Consider the following 20105-nt stretch of genomic DNA (forward strand, 5'->3'; position numbering starts at 1 on the left):
AAGACAAGGATGCCCATTGTTGCCTTTACTGTTTGTACTATTTATTGAAACATTATTACAACAAATTAGACAGAGCACAGATATAAAAAGACTCAAAATAAGAAGGGAAGAATATAAAATACAGGCGTTTGCTGATGACATGGTCTTTATTCTAGAGGATCCCATAAATTCAATGAGGACATTAACAGAAAGAATAATTTTTTTAACTTTTAATCTTTACTGCATTTAAAAAAGAAATTATATAAATAAGTAAATAATTGTCACAATATTAGCGCATAACCAAAATAACTTTCTATTATCTCTTTCGCAAAACATTGTCTTTAGCATTTTTACTTTGTTGTGTTCGACCAGACATTTATTTTATTCACAATCTGAATAATACCTTTCTTAATTCTTATTTTATATCCATAGTAATAATTTGCTTTACTTTGTTTTTACTTCTGTTGAAAGCAATTCTGCTTCTAATTTAAGCCTAAGTCACTTATTACAGGTTTGGAACCTTTCTTCCATTTCTCCCTGAGATAATTCTTTACTTTCCCCAATTGAGATACATGCTCTGTTCTACACTTTGCTTTCAATGAGTCTGTTAGCTTATCCATTAATATTAGTAGAAATAATAAAAACATTTGAGAAGTATCTGGACTAAAAGTAAATAAACAAAAAACACAAGTTTTGATCAAAAATATGAAGAAAGAAGAGATCCCAAATTTATTAGAAATGACAGGTTTTAAAAAGGAAAAAAAGTTGAATACCAAGGAATTCAGATTACCAAAAAGCAAAGCAAAACCATGTATTTGATAAAAGACAACTACATCAAACTAATAAGTATAATCAAAAAAGATCTGGAAAAATAGTCAAAATTGCAATTATTATTTATGAAGAGGATTGCAGTTGTGAAGTTGAATGTATTACCTAAAATGATATTTCTTTTTCAGACAAAAAAACAATTCATACTTCAAGAATTTACCAAAAAAGAAAGAAAGAAAGAAAGAAAGAAAGAAAGAAAGAAAGAAAGAAAGAAAGAAAGAAAGAAAGAAAGAAAGAAAGAAAGAAAGAAAGAAAGAAAGAAAGAAAGAAAGAAAGAAAGAAGTTTGGCTGGCAAGGGAAAAAACCTAGAATAAAAATCAAAGCATTTCAAGACACAAAACAAAAAGCAGGCTTTGGACCTCCACATTGGTTTTTATATTATAAAGCCTGTGGTCTAGTTTGGATAAAGAAATTGATCGTTATGGAAAATGACTGAATACTAAAACTAGAAGGACAATATTTAAATGTAGGATGGCATGCCTTCCTATGGTATCAAGAACCAATGGACAATAAACAATTTAAGAATCATCTGATAAGGAAAGCTTTGAACTGAGTATGAACTAAGATCCAGAAAGAAAATTACCAAAAATTTCCTGAATGCGTCTCACCAATGGAAGCATTTACACAACCAACATTAATGAAAAAGAAGAAATTCTTGAGATACACAGATTTGTTAAAAAAGGACTTTTTTGAAAAAGTTGTATAAAATCAAGGAAAGAATTAGAAGAATATGGTATAATACTTCATTGGTGGTCAAAATCACAAATAGATTCAAGATATACAAGAGACAAAACAATAGGCTTTTGTAAGGAACAGAGACCAATAGATAAGGTACTTCTGAATGTAAAGGGAAAACTTCTCAAAATGTTGTATAATTATCTACTAGAATTAAAAATGCAAGATGAAATAGTTAAAGAATGTATGATAAAATGGGCCCAAAATGTGGGCCACAATGTTAACTTAAAGTCATGGTCACAAATATAGGAAGACAATATTAAGTTAGCAAAAGCAATTAATTATAAAGAAAATATGTATAATGTTCCATCGATGGTATATGACACCTGAAAAATTATCAAAGATATATCAAAGACCTCTAACAAATGCTGGAAATGTTAAGTAAAAGAAGGTAGTTTTTACCATATGTGGTGGACTTGTAGGGAAGTTAAGAGCTTTTGGAAACTAGTCCATGGGTTTTTACAAAAAGAAAATGTTATCCTCTATAATTCCATATGAATCTGAACTGTTTTTGTTGAATATAATACCAGATTTTATAGAAAAAGAAAAAAAAATATTTGATCATACATGTAACTACAGCAGCAAGAATTTTATATGCCAAATACTGAAAAAAGAGGAGACTCCAGCAATCCAGGAGTTAATGGATTTTTTTTTGAAGCAACAGAGATGGATATTTTAACTGAAATATTAAAAGGCAAAGAAATTGTTGAGGCCAGAAGAAAGGGGGATCCCGTGAGGGTTCGGGCTTTGAGTCTCTCACCTCCACAATAAAATCCGGAGGCTTTTAAAACTTTGAAATAGGGGAAAGGTTTATTGGAGTGTTAACAAGAAATCAGTGTCTCTAAAATTGTTCCATAACTTCTCTCCTGTCACCAACGGGGTACCCAAGCATCATTAAGAAAAAGGATTGGTTTCACTGGTATTCCAGGGATCTGGCCAGCTTGTAGTTGCTTCATCCTTCCAAACCTCTTCGATCTCTCCTTCCAGTAACGGAACATCCTCGTCCTCTGTAGGATTGGTCCACCCGGCATCTCTTGTTGGGGAGAAGGTCAACCAAGAACCTCCCGGTAATCTCTCATCATCATCTCTTCCACCCTCCATGCCAACTTTTCCCTCTTTTCTCTTTCCACCTTCTCCTTTTCCTCTCTCAATCTCTGCTGCCACTCCCGTGCTTCAGCCTCACCCCAATAATATGGTCTCGGCGGAATCTCCCTTCTCCACTGATAGTCAGCCTCCTCCCTAGGCACTCGTAGACGCTCCCATTCTCCAGTCCACGGGTCTTGTAACCAAACCTATTCCCAACCTGGCAGCAACGGGTTTTCTCTCCCTTTTATTTCTGCCACCCCCACCTCAATCTCCTCCCTCTGTCTTCTCTCAGTTCCCACCAAATTGTCTGGAGTTTGAATGGCTACTGTTAACCCATGCAACTCCCTCTCCAAGTCCCGGGTGTCAGTACCCCGTTGTTCTGTTCTTCTGGGGGCTGGAGTGGGTGAGGTCTGTACTTCCCTTTCCATTCTCTGTGGTAGGGAAGGTACTCTGGTGAGGGATTCCCTTCTCTCACCCCCAGTCTCACATCCCCCCCCCCATCTGAGAGAGCAGTCCAGTCCTCCTCGCTCCTCGCCCATGGGCTCTGCTGGGAGAAATAGTTGACATTAGAATGTACTCTCTCTTTGGTATTGGACTGTGAAAGCAAAAGGCTGCAAAGCCAAATACCATCTGGTGAGGCATTGGTTAGTGTCCTTAATTTGTACCAACCACTTTAAAGGTGTGTGGTCTGTCACCAGAGTAAAAGGGGCCCCTTGCAGGTAGCATTTTAAGGCATGGGTAGCCCACCTGATGGCCAACGCCTCCAAGTATTCTTCTACCTCTTTGGCCATATGCGGCCAGGAAAAACTTTGTTGTATCCTAGCCAAAAATTTTTGGGTAGCCATGTGTCCCGCTAGGGGGACATCATCGGCTAAGTCAAACTATGAAACAGCTGTTTCCTGACTACTGACAAAGCAGTGTCTGTAGATAAGGAGTGGGCAATTAATTTCTATAGACGGGCCACATGAAAAATCTGAACTGTGTTTGGGGGCTGAACCAACTTTACTTAAAAACAAAATGAAACAGGGATGTTATGATTGTTTTTATTTTAAACTTGTTAATCTTCACAAATACTAAAGAGTTTTTTGTGGTGTGCTAAACATAAAAAACTGATCAACTTTAGACAAAAAAGCTATAAATGGTTTTGATGTTCAAAACTGTCCGCAGGCGGGACAGGAGCGGCTTGTGGGCTGTATGTGGCCCTCGGGCCTCACTTTGCCCAGGTCTGCTGTACATCTTAGGTGTGTTTGAGTGTGTACCCAAAGGGCATGGATCAAGAGAGCAAAGATTTCCTTTCCCTGTCACTGGTCAGCTGTCCAAAGAGTGAAGTCCAAGCCAAATTCAAGTTCTCTATCCTGAAAGCAAAAGGAGAAGAAACGAAAGCAAGGGAGACTCAGCAAGGCTATTGGTTTGTTCAATACTATTGGTTTGTTTGAATCCTGGGGATTCGAGAAGTTTATTAGAAGAGATTTCCTCTTGGATTAGACCAGTGGACTTCTTCCAGATAATGAGTTCACTCTCTTCTGTGAGGTGAGTGTAGTACAGGACCCTATCAATACTTCTGGCCAAATCTCCATGGACATGGTGAAGATACCGGAATGCCGCTTGGCTGATGAGTTGGGAGGCCTTTGGGAAAACTCTCACTTTACAGACTGCTGCTTGTGTGTGGCAGGCTAGGGGTTCCAGGCTCACAGCCATACTAGCAGCCTGTTCTCCAGTTTTGAGTGCTATGTTTGAACATGAAATGGAGGAGAGTAAAAAGAATCGAGTTGAAATCAATGACATGGAACCTGAAGTTTTTAAGGAAATGATGTCCTTCATCTACGTATATGGGGGAGGCACCCAACCTTGACAAAATGGCTGATGATTAGCTGGCTGCTGCTGACAAGTATGTTTTTGAATGCTTAAAGGTGGTGTGTGAGGTGTGCAGCAACCTGTCTGTAGAAAATGCAGCAGAGATTCTGATCTTGGCTGATTTACACAGTGCTGACCAACTTAAAACACAAGCAGTTGACTTCATAAACAACCATGCTTCTGATGTCATGGAGACTTCTGGTTGGAAATCCATGGTGGTGTCCCACCCTCATCTGGTGGCTGAAGTGTATCATTCACTGGCCTCTGCACAGTGCCTCTTTCTGGGATCCCCATGCAAGCGGCTGAAGCAATCCAAAATTGGGACCCCCATAGCACAACCCTGCGTGTGTTTGTGTGTGTGTCATTTTTTAAATGGAAGTAGCAACGAAAGCAGCTGCTTCTTCAACCTTGACCACCAGGCAGATAATGTCAACCTGTGGAGCTTTCTACTCTGTTGTGGGGCTGGGCGGGGGTGGGTGGGGAAAAGACTGCTTTGGGACATGCAGACTTTTAAAACTAAGATGAACCAACATACAGCACCAAGTAAACTTGGGGGCAAATGGGGGAGGGGTGGACTTTGGGTAAAGGGGATTATTTGACCTAATATATCCCTGTTGCTGCATTGTCTGTATGTTCCCTTTGGCTTGGCTGAGTCAAGAACTTAAGGGGGTTGACCAGGTGCCGGCCCAAGACAACAGATCCCAACAATGACAAATGGAATTTAAAGCAAAGAAAGAAAAATGCTATAAAAATGGCCTGTGCATCTGAGGGCACAGAACAGGAAGTCAGGCATGCTTGGAGCGAAGAGGACACTCTGTTTTGCTTCAGAAATGATGCAGGGGAATGGGGTTGAAACGAGACTGCCTTGATGAAATGGAGCCCCCTGACGGGAGCATCTGTGGGATTGTGTATCCAGAGACCTCTGAGAGAGGGAGAGCCCTTCCGGTCAACTAGACCTCCTTGCGGTTGTTTTTCCTCTTGGTAGCACTTGGACATAAACTGCAGAACAAAAAAAAATAGACAAAATAGTTGAATCCCTCTTGGAGAATGTTAACTGCAGGAAAAAAAAAACAAACAAATAAAATAGTGGAATCACCTCAGAGAACAGCACCTTCTTAGAAGTCAAGAGAGGTCAAGGAAGATGTGAAGTGTGGATGGTTGAAGGCGGCCATCTAAGAGCCTTCAGGAACTGTTGGTGATATTCTTGGCTTGGAAATGACTGTTTCAAAAACAGTGGTTACTCCACTCTCTTTCTTCTTTCAGTTCCCGCTAAATTGTCTGGAATTTGAACAGCTACTGTTAACCCATGCAACTCCCTCTCCAAGTCCCGGGTTTCAGTACCCCATTGTTCTGTTCTTCTGGAGGCTGGAGTGGGTGAGGTCTGTACTTTCCATTCTCTGTGGAAGGGACAGCACTCCGGCGAGGGACTCCCTTCTCTTGCCCCCGGTCTCACAGAATCTTTGTATAACTGGATGAGATGAGAACATGAATGGGTTAAAATTATTAGAAAGAAGATATAAGATATAATTGTAGAGTTTAAAGGCTTAGAAAAAATGGCAAAATAAGTGTGAAGTAAGGTTAGTAAGAAAATATATTGGCAAATGTAATAATGATATATACTGCTCTCTATCACATGCTGTATTTTTATATCTACCCCAGTACCCTGTTCCAAATCCTTTTCCCTATCTTTCCTTGACCAATTGAAAATGAATAATAATAATAATAATAATAATAATAATAATAATAATAATAATAATAATAATAATAATAATAATAATAATAATAATAATAATAATAATAATAATAATAATAATAATAATAATAATAATAAAGGATGCAATGAGACTGGGAAATAGTTCACATTTTGGACTGCTTGTGTTGCACTCTGGAGCAAGTTATTTCTAGATGAACACACAACATAGAGGCCACCCCAATCTGTGCCCAAGCTGGACCTTATGGGCAGCAGGGTTACCCTTTTGGGGGAATTCTCATACAGATGGAAAGGTTACTTTAAGACTGATCACTCAGAGCAAAATTGTCCTTTCTGGTGTGATCAGATGTAGTCTTTTCTCACCATCTGATTGTACCTCACCTTTTTGATCTCATACTGATCTCTCTCTGCTTCCAGCTCTCAACTGTCACCTCTAACTGATACCCACACCGGACTCCCCCAACATTCCAAACAAGCTAACACATCAGCATACAGACTGGCAGTTGCCAACCACACTAGCATTCCACCTATACACACGCACTATACAGTCATATGATGCCATTTGTATAGAAACCTGATATAGGTGATTTGTTGTACATTTTACATAGAGGCTCAAAATGGGTGTAACTGCCACAGTGACTACCTTAGTCATGATGGCTCCATGAAAATATCAACAAAATGTGTACCACATATACAAAAGCCTAGGACTGGACAGAAGACATCTGGAGGATAATAATCCCAGTGTTTTAGGGTGTATCTACACTGTTCTTCACAGTTGATTTCAATATTTATTCTACCAATAACACAATGTTATTGCTAACTGTGAGCAGATCAAGTTCTCTGGCTTGAGAATGCAGTACATTTTGTTTGACATTTAGATGCTTTTTTATTTTAGTTTTTTTAGTTTAGTGTTTCTCATGCATGTTTTTGTCCCCCTCCTCCCTTCCCCAGTGCTGCCCAAATGCTGTTCCACACTGCCAATTAGAGAGAGAGAGAGGTTGGAGGGTATTTTCCCTCTTCTTCTCTTCCTGTGTGTGTCTTCCTCTTCCTCTTCTCTCCCTCTAATAACCTGTTAAGGCAGAAGGAAAATTGTGAAAATGCAATTATTACCTGGGATGGTAGGAATGAACCACAACTACTACTGTAACTGATCTTCAGCGTGCAGAGAAATCTCACACCAGTTTCTTCCTTCCTCTGCCTCTGGGAGCTGCACAATGTAGTCCTATGTCAAGTGCTTACCACACTCAAATCTCACATGATGGCATAGATTTGACATACACAATCAATTTGATTGCAATCTGATGATGCCAAAAGCAAAGGAGAAAACAGTTTTTCAATTTGCACTTACTTTATCTCCTGAAAACTCAATCAAATCAAATAGCAATGTCTCTTTATTCTTTCCAGCATGTTTCCCTTAAAATATGGCTGCTTATCACAACTATAGGGAAATTCTGGGCTTAGGGAAATTCATGGCTTCATGACTGGGGTTTCAGGAGAGCTTGGGCTCTTCATTGGCTGATCATATGGAAAGGCTTGTTTCTCACAAAAAGTGGCCAAAATCCTCTTGTGGAGTTATGCCTGAGAGAAGAAAACAGTGGAACTTGCAGTGATTTTTCACTGCTATTTAACAAGCTTTTGCCTGGATTTTTGGGAATGCTGTAACTGTACTCCTGCACTACATCTAAGCGGATTTGCTACCTGAATTAACTTAATTTTTTTAATTGTCCCTTATTAGTACCCTCAAGAGCAGTAATTTCTCTTCAATAGTCACAAATAGCAGTAGGACTTACATATTTTAATGACTTCTACTCCCATAAATAAACGATATTGCCCCCACTCTGAATTATGAAAGTCCTTAAATATGAAGAAGACAGAGTAGCCTTTTCACATCTTTGCCATTCCCACATTACTTGTAGGTTGAGAGAGAAGATTGTCCAGCTGCATGGTGGAGTAGTGATAATTCCCTGCAACTCACAAAGGTGCACTGGAGTGTGAGTTCTTTTTTTTTATTATTTTATTTTTAACATAGGGTGACAGAAAGGAAAAAAGGATTGAGGTTAAGGGGAAAAAGGAGAAACAATGACATACTAACATCCATTCTATACATATTGCCATATCAAAATTTCAGATTACTCTTTTTACTATTTTCTGCCTTCCAGATTTAAGTTCTCATTTCAGTGTATGCTCTTCATACGATGTCTGTTGACTCAGTCCATTTATAGAATAAGTCCCATCTTTCAGTTGCCTTTTGTAAAGGACAGTCCTTCATCACTTCTGATAAAATGTCCATTTGCACTGTTTCCCATATCTTCTCTATAAAATCTTCTTGTTTCGGTAGCGTCAGACTTTTCCAAATTTTGGCATAAAGAATTCTGGCTGCAGTGACTATGTACAGTATATACAGTGGTGCATCACATTACAACATTAATTCATTCCAACGAAATCGCTGTAGAATGAAAACGTTGTAAAGCAATTTTAAAAAGCCCATAGAAATGCATTCCTCCATAGCGTGGTCATTTTCGCTGCCTGTGCAGTGAGGAATCAGTGCGAGAAAACAGCGGGCGGCCATTTTGTTTACCCGGTGGCCACTTTGAACCCGCCGATCAGCTGTTAAAAAATCATCACTTTGCGAGAATTGGTTCCCGAAGAAGGGAACCAATCATCGCAAAGCGAAATTTCCCCCATAGGGAAAATCGTTTTGCGATCGCTTTTGCAATCGCAAAAACATCAACATCAAACGGTTTTGTTGTTAAACGGAGCGCCTGTCTTGCGGGGCACCACTGTAACTATATACTCCTTTGTCTTATCTATGTTATCAGGTATCATACTCAATAAAACCAGTTCTGGGGTTAATGGCACCTTACAAAACAATATTTGTTGCAACACAGCATGTACTCTTTTCCAATACTGTTTTGCTACTCTACATGACCACCACATATGATAATAACTTCCCACATGTGCTTCACATTTCCAACACATATTTGATACATCTGTATACATCTTCGACAATTTTTCTGGAGTCATGTGTCACCTGTAAAACATCTTATATACGTATATTCTTGGAGTGTGAGTTCTGATGGAGGTTGGCTTTACACATTCTATAAAGAAACAGCCTCCAACACAATTCATCCTCTCATGAACCTTTGCGATTCACATGGAATCTTCGCAACTCCCACACTACAGTAGAGAAGTTTTATACTCACATTTATACAAAAATGAGTAGGCAAATGAGAAAGAGTGAGCAAGCAGCTCCAAATGTGATTGAGAAATCAATAGAGCAGGTGTGTAAGAAAGTGAGAGTGTGAGGAAGTGCTCAAGAGAACTGGTGAACACATTGTATCAAATATGGATTTTAATAGGAATAATGTATATAGGAGGTTCTTATGTGTTTGTTCAAAGTTTAAGTTCATTTTTATGGATGTTTAAATATTTTATGCATTCTTAAATATTTTAACCTATAAAAGTTACATGTTTGTAATACTTCGGATTCAAACATAAGTCCCTACAGTTTTTAATAATAATGATGATGATGATGATGATGATGATGATGATGATGATGATAATAATAATAATAATAATAATAATAATAATAATAATAATAATAATAATAATAATAATAATAATAATAATAATAATAATAATAATAATAATAATAATAATAATTTATTGTCATTGTAAGTATATACATAGTATACCCATACAACGCAATTCACAGACACTCAGAGACCAGACACATGCACACACATAAAATTCCCCAAACACTCCCCACCCACTAAAAGTCCCCCACTAAAAATACAAACATCTACACCGCAGGCCAAGTAACACAGTCCAACTAATTAATAATGGTCTTTAAGCTCATTATTAATTGCAATTATAGCTCTGGGATAAAAACTATTCAGAAAACGTGTGGTCCGAGTCTTAATTGTTCTATACCTTCCCCCAGATGGTAACAGTTCATAAAAGTTATAAGCAGGATGGGAAGAGTCTCTCAGGATGCTGTGTGACTTCCTTAGACAGCGGGATATGAAAATGTTTTCTTCATAACTGTAAGGCTGTGTGATAATTAGGTATCATTTCTAAGCATGGAACCTAGAAATGATATAAATAAAAAGAATTTATATAGAATTAACAAGTTCTGGAGTGGCCTATAATTATTGCAACAATGAAGACACTTATAATGAAATAACCAGATGAGTTTACAAACAGCTTGTGACTGATTATTTGGTTTTGTTCTGGTCTCAACCCTTTACTGAAATAATGTCAGCTATGATGAATCATAGAATCTGTCCTCTTTGCCCAGGAGGTCTGTAAATTTTATAGGACTCATGGGGGAGTCAGGTATCCAGATCTGGATCTGGAAAAGAGAGAGCAAGACCAGCTGGAAGTGAAATAAAGGGGAACAAGGGAGTACAGTATGTATGTGAGAAATCTCAAGGGCACGCAACTACACACATGTGACTAAATGAGGGTGAGTGAGAGGGGTGACGATCCTAGGCATATGGAAGAAGGTGCACAAGGAAACTTTGCTTTGTGTATGCTTAACACAGCAAGCAATGAAGACAATTAGACACTGGAGAGAACTGTGTGTTTTGAAGGCTGCCCCAGTAACAGTAATAGTAATGTGCAATGGAGCAACTTACTTTTGCAGACAAGGTAACTGAAGGTAATAATGTGCTACTGAATCAACATAGTGAGTAATATGACTCCCATTTGAAAAGTAACATTCCAAGTAGGGATGTGAATTTGGATTCAGAAATATTTGGAATTAACCAAATACTGTAATGCCATAGAATCATAGAATCATGAAGTTAGAAGGGGCTGATAAGGCCATTGAGTCCAACCTCTGCTTAATGGAGGGATATAAATAAAAGCAATTTTGTGTTTTATTTATTAGATTTATACCCTGCCCATCTAGACTGAAGTCCACTCTGGACAACTTCAGCATTTCCCATGATTGGATGCAGTTCATCCAGCCCTGGAGATTTGAACTCATTCCTTCATTATGTGTTTATCACTCTCTAGCTGTAGTCCTGCCTCCTCCACTTGTACTTCAGATTTGTCTGGAGGGTCATAGTCTATCTTTTGGGAGAAGACTGAACTAAAATAGCAATTGAGCAATTCTGCTTTTTCTGTCATCATCTTTCCATCTTCATTGCATGAATAAGCCACTGTTGCTTTTCTTTGTCTTTTGCTACGCAAATACCTGAGGAATGCTTTTTGTTGATTTTAATGTCTCTAGCTAGCCTCCGCTTATTTTCAACTCTTGCCCTCCTAATTCCATCCTTGCACTTCCTTGTTACATTTTAGCCTGGCCACAACTCTTGGAACCCACTCCCTTCCTGCCTTGTTGCCAAATTATCTCCAAACTACTGTTTTGAGAACGAGTACCTCTTTTTGTTGTATTTAACAGCAGGACCAGTAACAAACAGAAACATTTAAGCAAAATGTTTCAGCTTCCACCTTCTTCAGTTGCTCTGGTTATAGTATGCTGTTCCAAAGTGGCCATTAAAGAATCTAGAGGGCAGCATATTTCAAAGCAGAAAAACACTCCCTAGCCAACTACACCAGAGCACAGGTTGCTGTCCTTTGAAGATGCCGGGCACAGAGACTGGCAAAACATTAGGAAAAACAACCTTCAGAACACGGCCAAAGAGCCCGAAAAACCCAGAACAACCAAGTAATATGAGTCTTGTCAATTCAGATAACCCATGGCAAAGGGTTTGCTGATGTATCAAAAGGGCTGGGCCTCATCCATTCCTTCCACAGTTTTATCTGGTAAAGTGAGTGTTTAGAGGTCTTGAGGCTGAAACAATCTCAATCTACAGTGGTGCCTCGCTTAACAGCGTTAATTCGTTCCAGCAAAATTGCTGTAGAATGAAAACATCGTAAAGCGAAAATAAAAAACCCCTTGAAACGCATTAAAACCCGGTTAATGCATTCCAGTGGGCTAAAAACTCACAGTCGTGGGAAGATCCTCCATACAGTGGCCATTTTTGGTGCCTGTATAGCGAGGAATCTGTCCCTAAGCACAGCGGGGAACCATTTTGAGCACCCAGCAGCCATTTTGAAACCCCGACGATCAGCTGTTTTGATCGTCGTAATGTGAAGAATCGGTTCCTGAAACAAGGAACTGATCATTGCGCAGCAAAATTCCCCCATTTAAAACATCATTTTGCGATAGCAATTGCAATTGCAAAAACATGGTCGTGAAGCGGATTTGTCGTAATGCGGGGTAATCGTTAAGCGGGGCACGACTGTACTCTCAAACGTTAAGTGGTTAGGAAGCCTGGCTTGTGGCATGGAGCAGGTGTAGAATGCAGGCTATCTAGTGGGTCTCTTTTTGTAAGCGATTTGGCACTTCAGGATGAACTGAACACTGGGTTAAGGCAGTAGTCTACAACCTTGGGCCTCCAGATGTTCTTGGACTTCATCTCCCAGAAATCCTGGCCAGCAGAGGTGGTTGTGAAGGCTTCTGGGAGTTGTAGTCCAAGAACATCTGGAGGCCCATGATTGGGGATCACTGGGTTAAGGCACCCAATGCCGATTCTCATCAAACCACAGAAAAGCTGTTGGTTGGTATAGACAGCAGGACAGTGATCATGGCAGTTAAAATCTGCTAAAGGGAGTGTGCAACAACTCATCTAACCGAATCAACTAGCCCTGAAAATGGAAGTCGTTGGGTTGTCAGGCCCATACTCAGTCATTGCTGGTGATGCGGGCTGCAGGGGCTACAATGGAATGAGTAAGAAGGCCACTGCCATGGGCTTTGAAGCCTAGGGACATGAGTCTGGTTGGAGTCACCACAGGTGCAGATTTTGTGCATCACTGTAAAATGGAAGTATGGCTATCTTACACAAACTAGCAAGTGCAGCAGCATTGAATGGGTTGTTCGTCTCTTTTTGATCATTTGACCTGTCATTGTGTGCTTACTGTCTGTGTGCTTAGGAGAAAAGCACTATGCAATCCTAAGCAAAAAGTGGAAATGGAAAGAAATTCTTGCTTCCATCTTGTGTGGGTAGCAAGAACTTTTGCAGGGGTTGAGGAAATATTGAGAAGCTTCCCTGCCCTCCAGAATTTCAAAACCTCCTGTCTCAAGGAAAAATAAAAAGTCAGTGAGATTGATTCACATCCTTAGTGATTTCCCTCTTTGTTTTGAAAGATGAAAAAGGAAGATTTAAAGTTCTGCACTTTAAAGTAATATGTATACCAAAGTGTTAGGGTTCCAAAACTGTCATATTCTTATAGTAATAACAGCAAAACAGTCACCCATGAAATAACAGATGTTCCTGCTCCTTGTTCTCCTGCTGAGTTCAGCTGATGTCTTTACATCACTGTGGAGGTTCCAAAAGTTTATGGGATCACCTGAATAAACAGTAAGAAGTACTTTTCATTTTGTTTTAATCATTTCATTGAATTGAAATAATTTTTGTCCTCGGACATAAAGGTGACATCATAGCACCCAACAGATGTATTGACATTTTAGAATACATTGAGTGTCTAAGGTTAGGAGCAGAAGCAGGTGTTGGTTTCTTGGAGTACTTCTCTTGCTGGCAGAATGCCGTGATCCATCCATGCCTCTCCATGTTCTCTGGCCTTGGATGCTTGCTGTGTGACCCAGCCAAACTCTTTTTTTTGTGTTTTTCTTTTAAAATAAAAGTAACCACCAGCAGTCCAGTCAATTTTGTAGAATTAGAAGAACATTTAAGTTTGCTGTCTAAACTTAGGAAATAAGATCTTTGTGCCTCTACCTACTTGGCTAATTTCTTGTTGTTGTTTAGTCATTTAGTTGTGTCCAACTCTTCATGACCCTATGGACCAGAGAACACCAGGCCCTCCTGTCTTCCTAAATTAGTTGGCTAATTTAACTTTTCCAAACTTGCTGGCATATTGAATGTAGCACCTTAACAGCGTCATCTTTTAAGATTTTAAATAGTTCCACTGGAATGCCATCACCTCCACTGGCCTTGTTGTTAGACAAGCTTTCTAAGGCCCATTTGACTTCACTCTCCAGGATGTCTGGTTCAAGGTCAGCAGCCACACTATCTAGGTTGTCCGGGATATCCAAATCTTTCTGGTATAGTTCCCTTGTGTATTCTTGCCACCTCTTCTTGATGTCTTCTGCTTCTGTGAGGTCTCTCCCATTTTTGTCCTTTATCATGTTCACTGGAATATCTACATTTCTGCATATCTGTATTTCTTTCTGCACTTGGCTTCTGAAAAATCTTTAATGAGCTCCTCAAACTGTATCTTCTTTAGAATGCTGCTCTCTACATACCGTTGGCACAGAACACTTAGTCTTTCATGGGACATTGTGGATCTCAGATAATATTTTTATTAGTGCCAATTTGCTGAATAATCTCTCTCCTGAACAATTAGTGATCATCATGCCCAAATATATTCTAAAGCTACATTAAGATTTGGAAAGGTATCAGTGAGTCCTTTATCATGGAGTAAAACACCTGTTAAGATGGAGTGAGATATGAGTTTGGCAAAGGCTACAAACCCGACAATTTAGTCTATGAATGCCTTACTAAAATCATGAGAGAAAGCTGTGATCAGTTTCTCAGCTTTCTCTGCATCAGGTAGCATAAGTTGACTTTGACTTTGAGCGTGTCATACTGTACACTGATTGGTATGCTACCCTTTGTTTTTTGTAAGGCAACAAACAACTGATCTGAAATGACATGAAAAGTTCCACATCTGAATTCTTCTCTTGAGGAAAGGACAAATTCTGAGACTGATATTGGATTCACATCATAACATTTGTTTCTCTTTCTTGGTCTCCCTGTAGTTGCTTTGTAGTCTGTGTTGCCACAGGTTTCTGGAATCCAGTTCCAACTTTTCAGAAATTTATCCAGAGAATAAATTAGAACTGCCACTTTATTCAGGCCAGTTTCAATTCCTTGAAAAGCATTTTGTATACTGTTGAACCATTCCAGAATTAAGTTCCAGATCTTGGCCATTAGAGCAGTTTCAAGACAATCAACTTTGTCTGCCAATGTCTGAGCTTCATGTCTTGCTTCAGGTGTTCGCACCAAGTCACATTCAATATCTCTGAGGGCATTTTGAATGCAATTGTATCCATCTACAAGGGTTTTAGTAGCATCAGTCCTTGGTCACCAATGAGTATCTCACCAGGACTTCACAGTTAGTGTTCTTTTATTCCCTTCCAAATATTTCATTAGATTTGCCCATCTGTGCGTTGATGCACAAAAAAGGAGTATAACCTTTGTATGAAGCCAAAACAGCCTCAACACAGCAAGAGGCAGCAGACTGTCCAACAAGATTCAATGAGTGAGCGGCCCAGGGAAGAACTGCTGTTGGGTTCTTATCCTTAAGTCTGAATTGCATTCCTATGTAGTGACTGGACATACTGCTTGCATTGACATAGCTGTCCAGTAAATAGTTGCCTGGATCTTCTTTTTTTTACCCCTTTTTGAAGATGAGGGATAAATTTGTTTGCCTGCAGTCTTCAGGAACTTTACCTGTTCTTCAAGAATTCTTGAAGATTATAGACAAAGGATTGAGATTACACCTGCAAACTCCTTTAGTACTCTTGGATGAACTCATCTATCTTTGAAGACTTTAATTTGAATGTTTAGCAATCGATCTAGGAGGGCATCAATCAAATTCAGACTGGCAAGTATATATGCAAGACACACACACACACACACACACACACACACACACACACCGTTGACACCACTATTATTTCTTTTTCCTTAATTTTTACCCAAATATGTTCCATCAACCTTGTATCCTCCAACCCAAGGATCTCCTCAGATCTGTTCACATGCTATACACACTATGACACCACCATTCCTGTTCAGATTGTTCCTGTTGAATAAATTATATCCTTCTGTAGTGTTCATCCTAAGTCATGCAATAAGTTATGTATTATTCATGAGTTATATGCTAATGTGGTTAAGAGGTGGGGCCACAAGAGATGTTAAAAGTGGAGCCTGAGAGAGGAGGGGAGAGTCTGAGTTGAGTCTGTGTTAGGAATCAGAGAGTGAAGGATAGTTTGGGATCTGAGGAGTGATTAGTCTGAGTGTAAACTGTGATAATTACTATAAAAGGTTAATCTTGAAGCTTGATGAAACTTGAAGAATGTGCTGATGAATTGTTCCAGAAACCAACTGTAATCAATAAACTTGTTCTATTAAAAAGTTAGTACTGAATGGACCTTCATCTTTTCTAAGTAAAGTAAGTTGATAAGGAGATCAACTGGTGGCAGTGTGTCAAGAGGTGTTCTGGTTTGCCTTTGTGAGCTCTGTGTTTAGTGAGACAAACAGGGTAAATGCTACAATTGGTGTACAGTGGCAGGATACGAAAAAATCCAGTAAAGCCAGAGTTTGAAAGTGAATTTTTTTTTAGTTGTGGGTGTCTTTTTAGTCAGAGGTCTTCTTCTTTTGGATATAGTTATATATTTGTAGATGCTCCTAGCTACAGCCAAAGTAACAAAAGAAAAGGGATGAACATTCATAAACAACCAGTTAAAAACAAAAAGCTAGCAGGGATTATGGAGGTTTAAGACAATTTTGTTGTTGTAACCTGCAAATTTTGTTCTATGTTTGTCTTTGTTCTTGAGTGCAACATGGTGTACACATATAACAAGTGCAAACTAGTGGCACTGTTAGAAGAAAAAATGAGAGAACTGGAGCAGCAAGTAGCCACACTGAAGGCTATAAGGGAAGATGAAGCATACATTAACAGAACTCTTGAGCAGCAGCAGCTGTCACAGGGGTACCACAGATGGAAGAAAACTAAACCAAACCGAAGCAAAGGAGGAGAATGCTGAGGAGAAGTACAAACATAGTGGAGGAACCACCATGGAAAAGAGTCACAGTTAGGAACAAAATAAGGAGGGGAACTTATTCACTGATGGAACTGCAAAACCACTTTCAGATTCTTGAAGAGGAGTCCGCTGGACAGCATGCAGAGGAGACCCCACCAGAAGACATTAGAAAAGCTGAAGCACAGCACAATACAATCCCTGAACCTTCATTTTACAAAAAGAAGAGAAGAGTAGTTGTAGTAGGAGACTCCCTACTGGGTGGAATTGAGACTAAAATATGCCAGGTATGCTGTCCCCCTTGGCAGTCAGATAAATGATGTGATGGAAGGACTGCCATCACTCATAAAACTCACAGATACATATCCCTTACTTCCTGTCTGCATGGGAACAAATGACATAGCCAAGAGGAGCTTTGAGGAAATCATGTCAGACTTTGAAGCTCTGCGAAGGGAACTTAAGGACTTTGGGGCCCAGATAGTTTTTTTATCCATCCTATCAGTATTACGAAGATGAACAGAAAATACTGCAAGTGAATGAATGGCTATGAAGGTGGTGTCAACATGAGGGATCTGGTTTCTGCGACCATGGACTAAGCTTTCTAGAAAAAGGACCCCTAACAAGAGATTGCTTGCACCTAATAAGGACTGGGAAGAATGTGTTTGGCCACAGCATGAAAAAACTCATCATTAGGGCTTTAAACTGAATTGGAAAGGAGTGGAAGATACAAGCACAGAGGTAAAGAAAAATGATGCCTTATTCACAGTAAGAGGAACAGTTTCCAAATCCCATGAGTTGCAAGTTCCCCTCCAGTCAGCACTACTTAGGCCACCCTTTGAGTACTATGTACAATTCTGGACACTGGACTTCAAGAAGGATGCTGATAAATTGGAACAAGGTCAGAGGAGGGCAATGATGGTCAAGGTGCTGGAAACCAAGCCCTATAAGGACAGAGTGAAATAACTGGGCATGTTTAGCCTTCAGAAAAAAAAGACTGAGGGGTGATATGATTACACTTTTCAAATACTTGAAAGGCTGTCATACAGAGAAGTGGAGGGATCTGTTCCTGATCATCCCAGAGTGCAGGACACACAACAATGGGCTCAAGTTACAGGAAGCCAGATTTCAACTGAATGTCAGGAAAAACTTCCTAACTGTTAGAACAGTGCAACAGTGGAACCAATTACCTTGAGAGGTGGTGAGTGCTCCAATACTGGAGGAATCCAAGAAAAAATGAGACAGCCACCTAGCAGAAATCCTTTGATTTTTATTCCTGCATCAAACAGGGGGTTTGACTTGATGGCCTGGTAGGATATGGCTCTTTCTTGGCTTTGGCCACATAGCTTTGCTTGAAAAGGCAAGCAGGCAGCTTCATCCTCTGTTTATAATTGGTTTTTTACAATTTCCTATTGATTCCCCCCCCTCCTTCCTTATGATTTCTTATGCTGAAACAGACTAACACTCCTATTTGGAACTGCTTTCTGGGCAAGGCCAATCAGAAGAGCAAACACCTTACCAGACAAATATGACACTAGCACCTAAACCCAAAGCATGTTCTGCTGCAATGCACTATGCAGTACCCATCCAGGGACTCAGTCTCTCCATGGCCAGGTCCCTGGCAATACATGTCAGAGCTGCACAAAATGGTTTGGCTTAGTGCAATATGCTCTCTCTCTCTCTCTCTCTCTCTCTCTCTCTCTCTCTCTCTCTCTCTCTCTCTCTCTCTCTCTCTCTCTCTCTCTCACACACACACACACACACACACACACACACACACACACACACACACACACACACACACAAACATTACTCTGCCAAGTGTGTAGTAGGCAAAATGTTCTGGATTGCCAAGAAAAAAATGGCGCATAAAACCAACCTGCTGCAATTATCCTCCAGATGTCTTTGCTTACATACTGTACTCAGGCCAAGAAACCTAGGAGGAAAGAAAAGAGGCCTCAGGGGAAACTTTGCTAGCACTGATTATTGTCTTGGAAGGAGCCAAATAACAACACAAAAACTGGCTGAGGGTAAGGGGAGCTGAGTAGCCTTATTCATAGGACATTACAGGAGTCAGGGAGAAGTGACCGCCAGTTAGCATGCCTCTGGGGATGGAAAAGTAAAGTAGACTTCTTAGCAGGAAACAGCTTTCCTTTCAGAAGATTAGGTGACAGATGGGCAAGTTGTACTCGGCTCTTGAGAAAGAAAGGAAGCCTTCTTTTGAAGAGAGTAGCACCATTTCTTGCACAGGATACAGTGATTGGTGGGAAGGATGCAGCCCATGGGAGAGAACTCTACCACCTGGACCTCACCACTATTCCTGTAAGGATGGGGGGAAAGGAAACTGGCATGACCTTCCAAATAGAACATCTGCTCATGCAGCATCAAGGCAGGTGGGAACCAAACAACAGTACCCAGCTGCTAGTGTGAGGGGGAGGAACTGGCCTAGACAGTAGCTTTCCTTTCAGAGTACAAGTGCCAGCAAGACAAGAAGTGCCTATCTGATGGGAGGGTGGATGCACTGGGTTTTGTTGTTGTTTAGTCATTAAGTCGTGTCCAACTCTTCGTGACCCCAAGGACCAGAGCACGCCAGGCCCTCCTGTCTTCCCCTGCCTCCCGGAGTCTGGTCAAATTCATGTTGGTAGCTTCGATGACACTGTTCAACCATCTCGTCCTCTGTTATCCCCTTCTCCTCTTGCCTTCAGACTTTCCCAACATCAAGGGATTTTCCAGGGAGTCTTCTCTTCTCATGAGATGGCCAAAGTATTGCAGCCTTAGCTTCAGGATCTGTCCTTCCAGTGAGCACTCAGGGTTGATTTCCTTCAAAATGGATAGGTTTGTTCTCTTTGCAGTCCAGGGGACTCTCAAAACTCTCCTCCAGCACCACAATTCAAAAGCATCAATTCTTTGGTGGTCAGCCTTTTTTATGGTCCAGCTCTCACTTCCATACATAACTACAGGAAAAACCCTAGCTTTGACTATGTAAACGTTTGTCGACAAGGTGATGTCTTTGCTTTTAAAGATGCTGTCTAGGTTTGTCATCGCTTTTCTCCCAAGAAGCAGGCGTCTTTTAATTTTGTGGCTGTTGTCACCATCTGCAGTGATCATGGAGCCCAAGAA

At 40.1% G+C, this 20105-nt stretch overlaps 1 pseudogene across 1 annotated transcript; it reads left to right on the top strand.

The window, feature by feature from the left end:
- Positions 1 to 3362: 3362 nt before the first annotated feature.
- On the top strand, positions 3363 to 18792 carry LOC110088742 (speckle-type POZ protein-like; annotated as a pseudogene). Its single transcript, XR_013537805.1, has 2 exons — positions 3363 to 3395; positions 3870 to 18792. The product of XR_013537805.1 is annotated as a speckle-type POZ protein-like (transcript).
- Positions 18793 to 20105: the final 1313 nt, after the last annotated feature.

The sequence above is a fragment of the Pogona vitticeps genome, chromosome 6, assembly GCF_051106095.1.
Source record: "Pogona vitticeps strain Pit_001003342236 chromosome 6, PviZW2.1, whole genome shotgun sequence".
NCBI classification, from domain to species: Eukaryota; Metazoa; Chordata; class Lepidosauria; order Squamata; family Agamidae; genus Pogona; species Pogona vitticeps.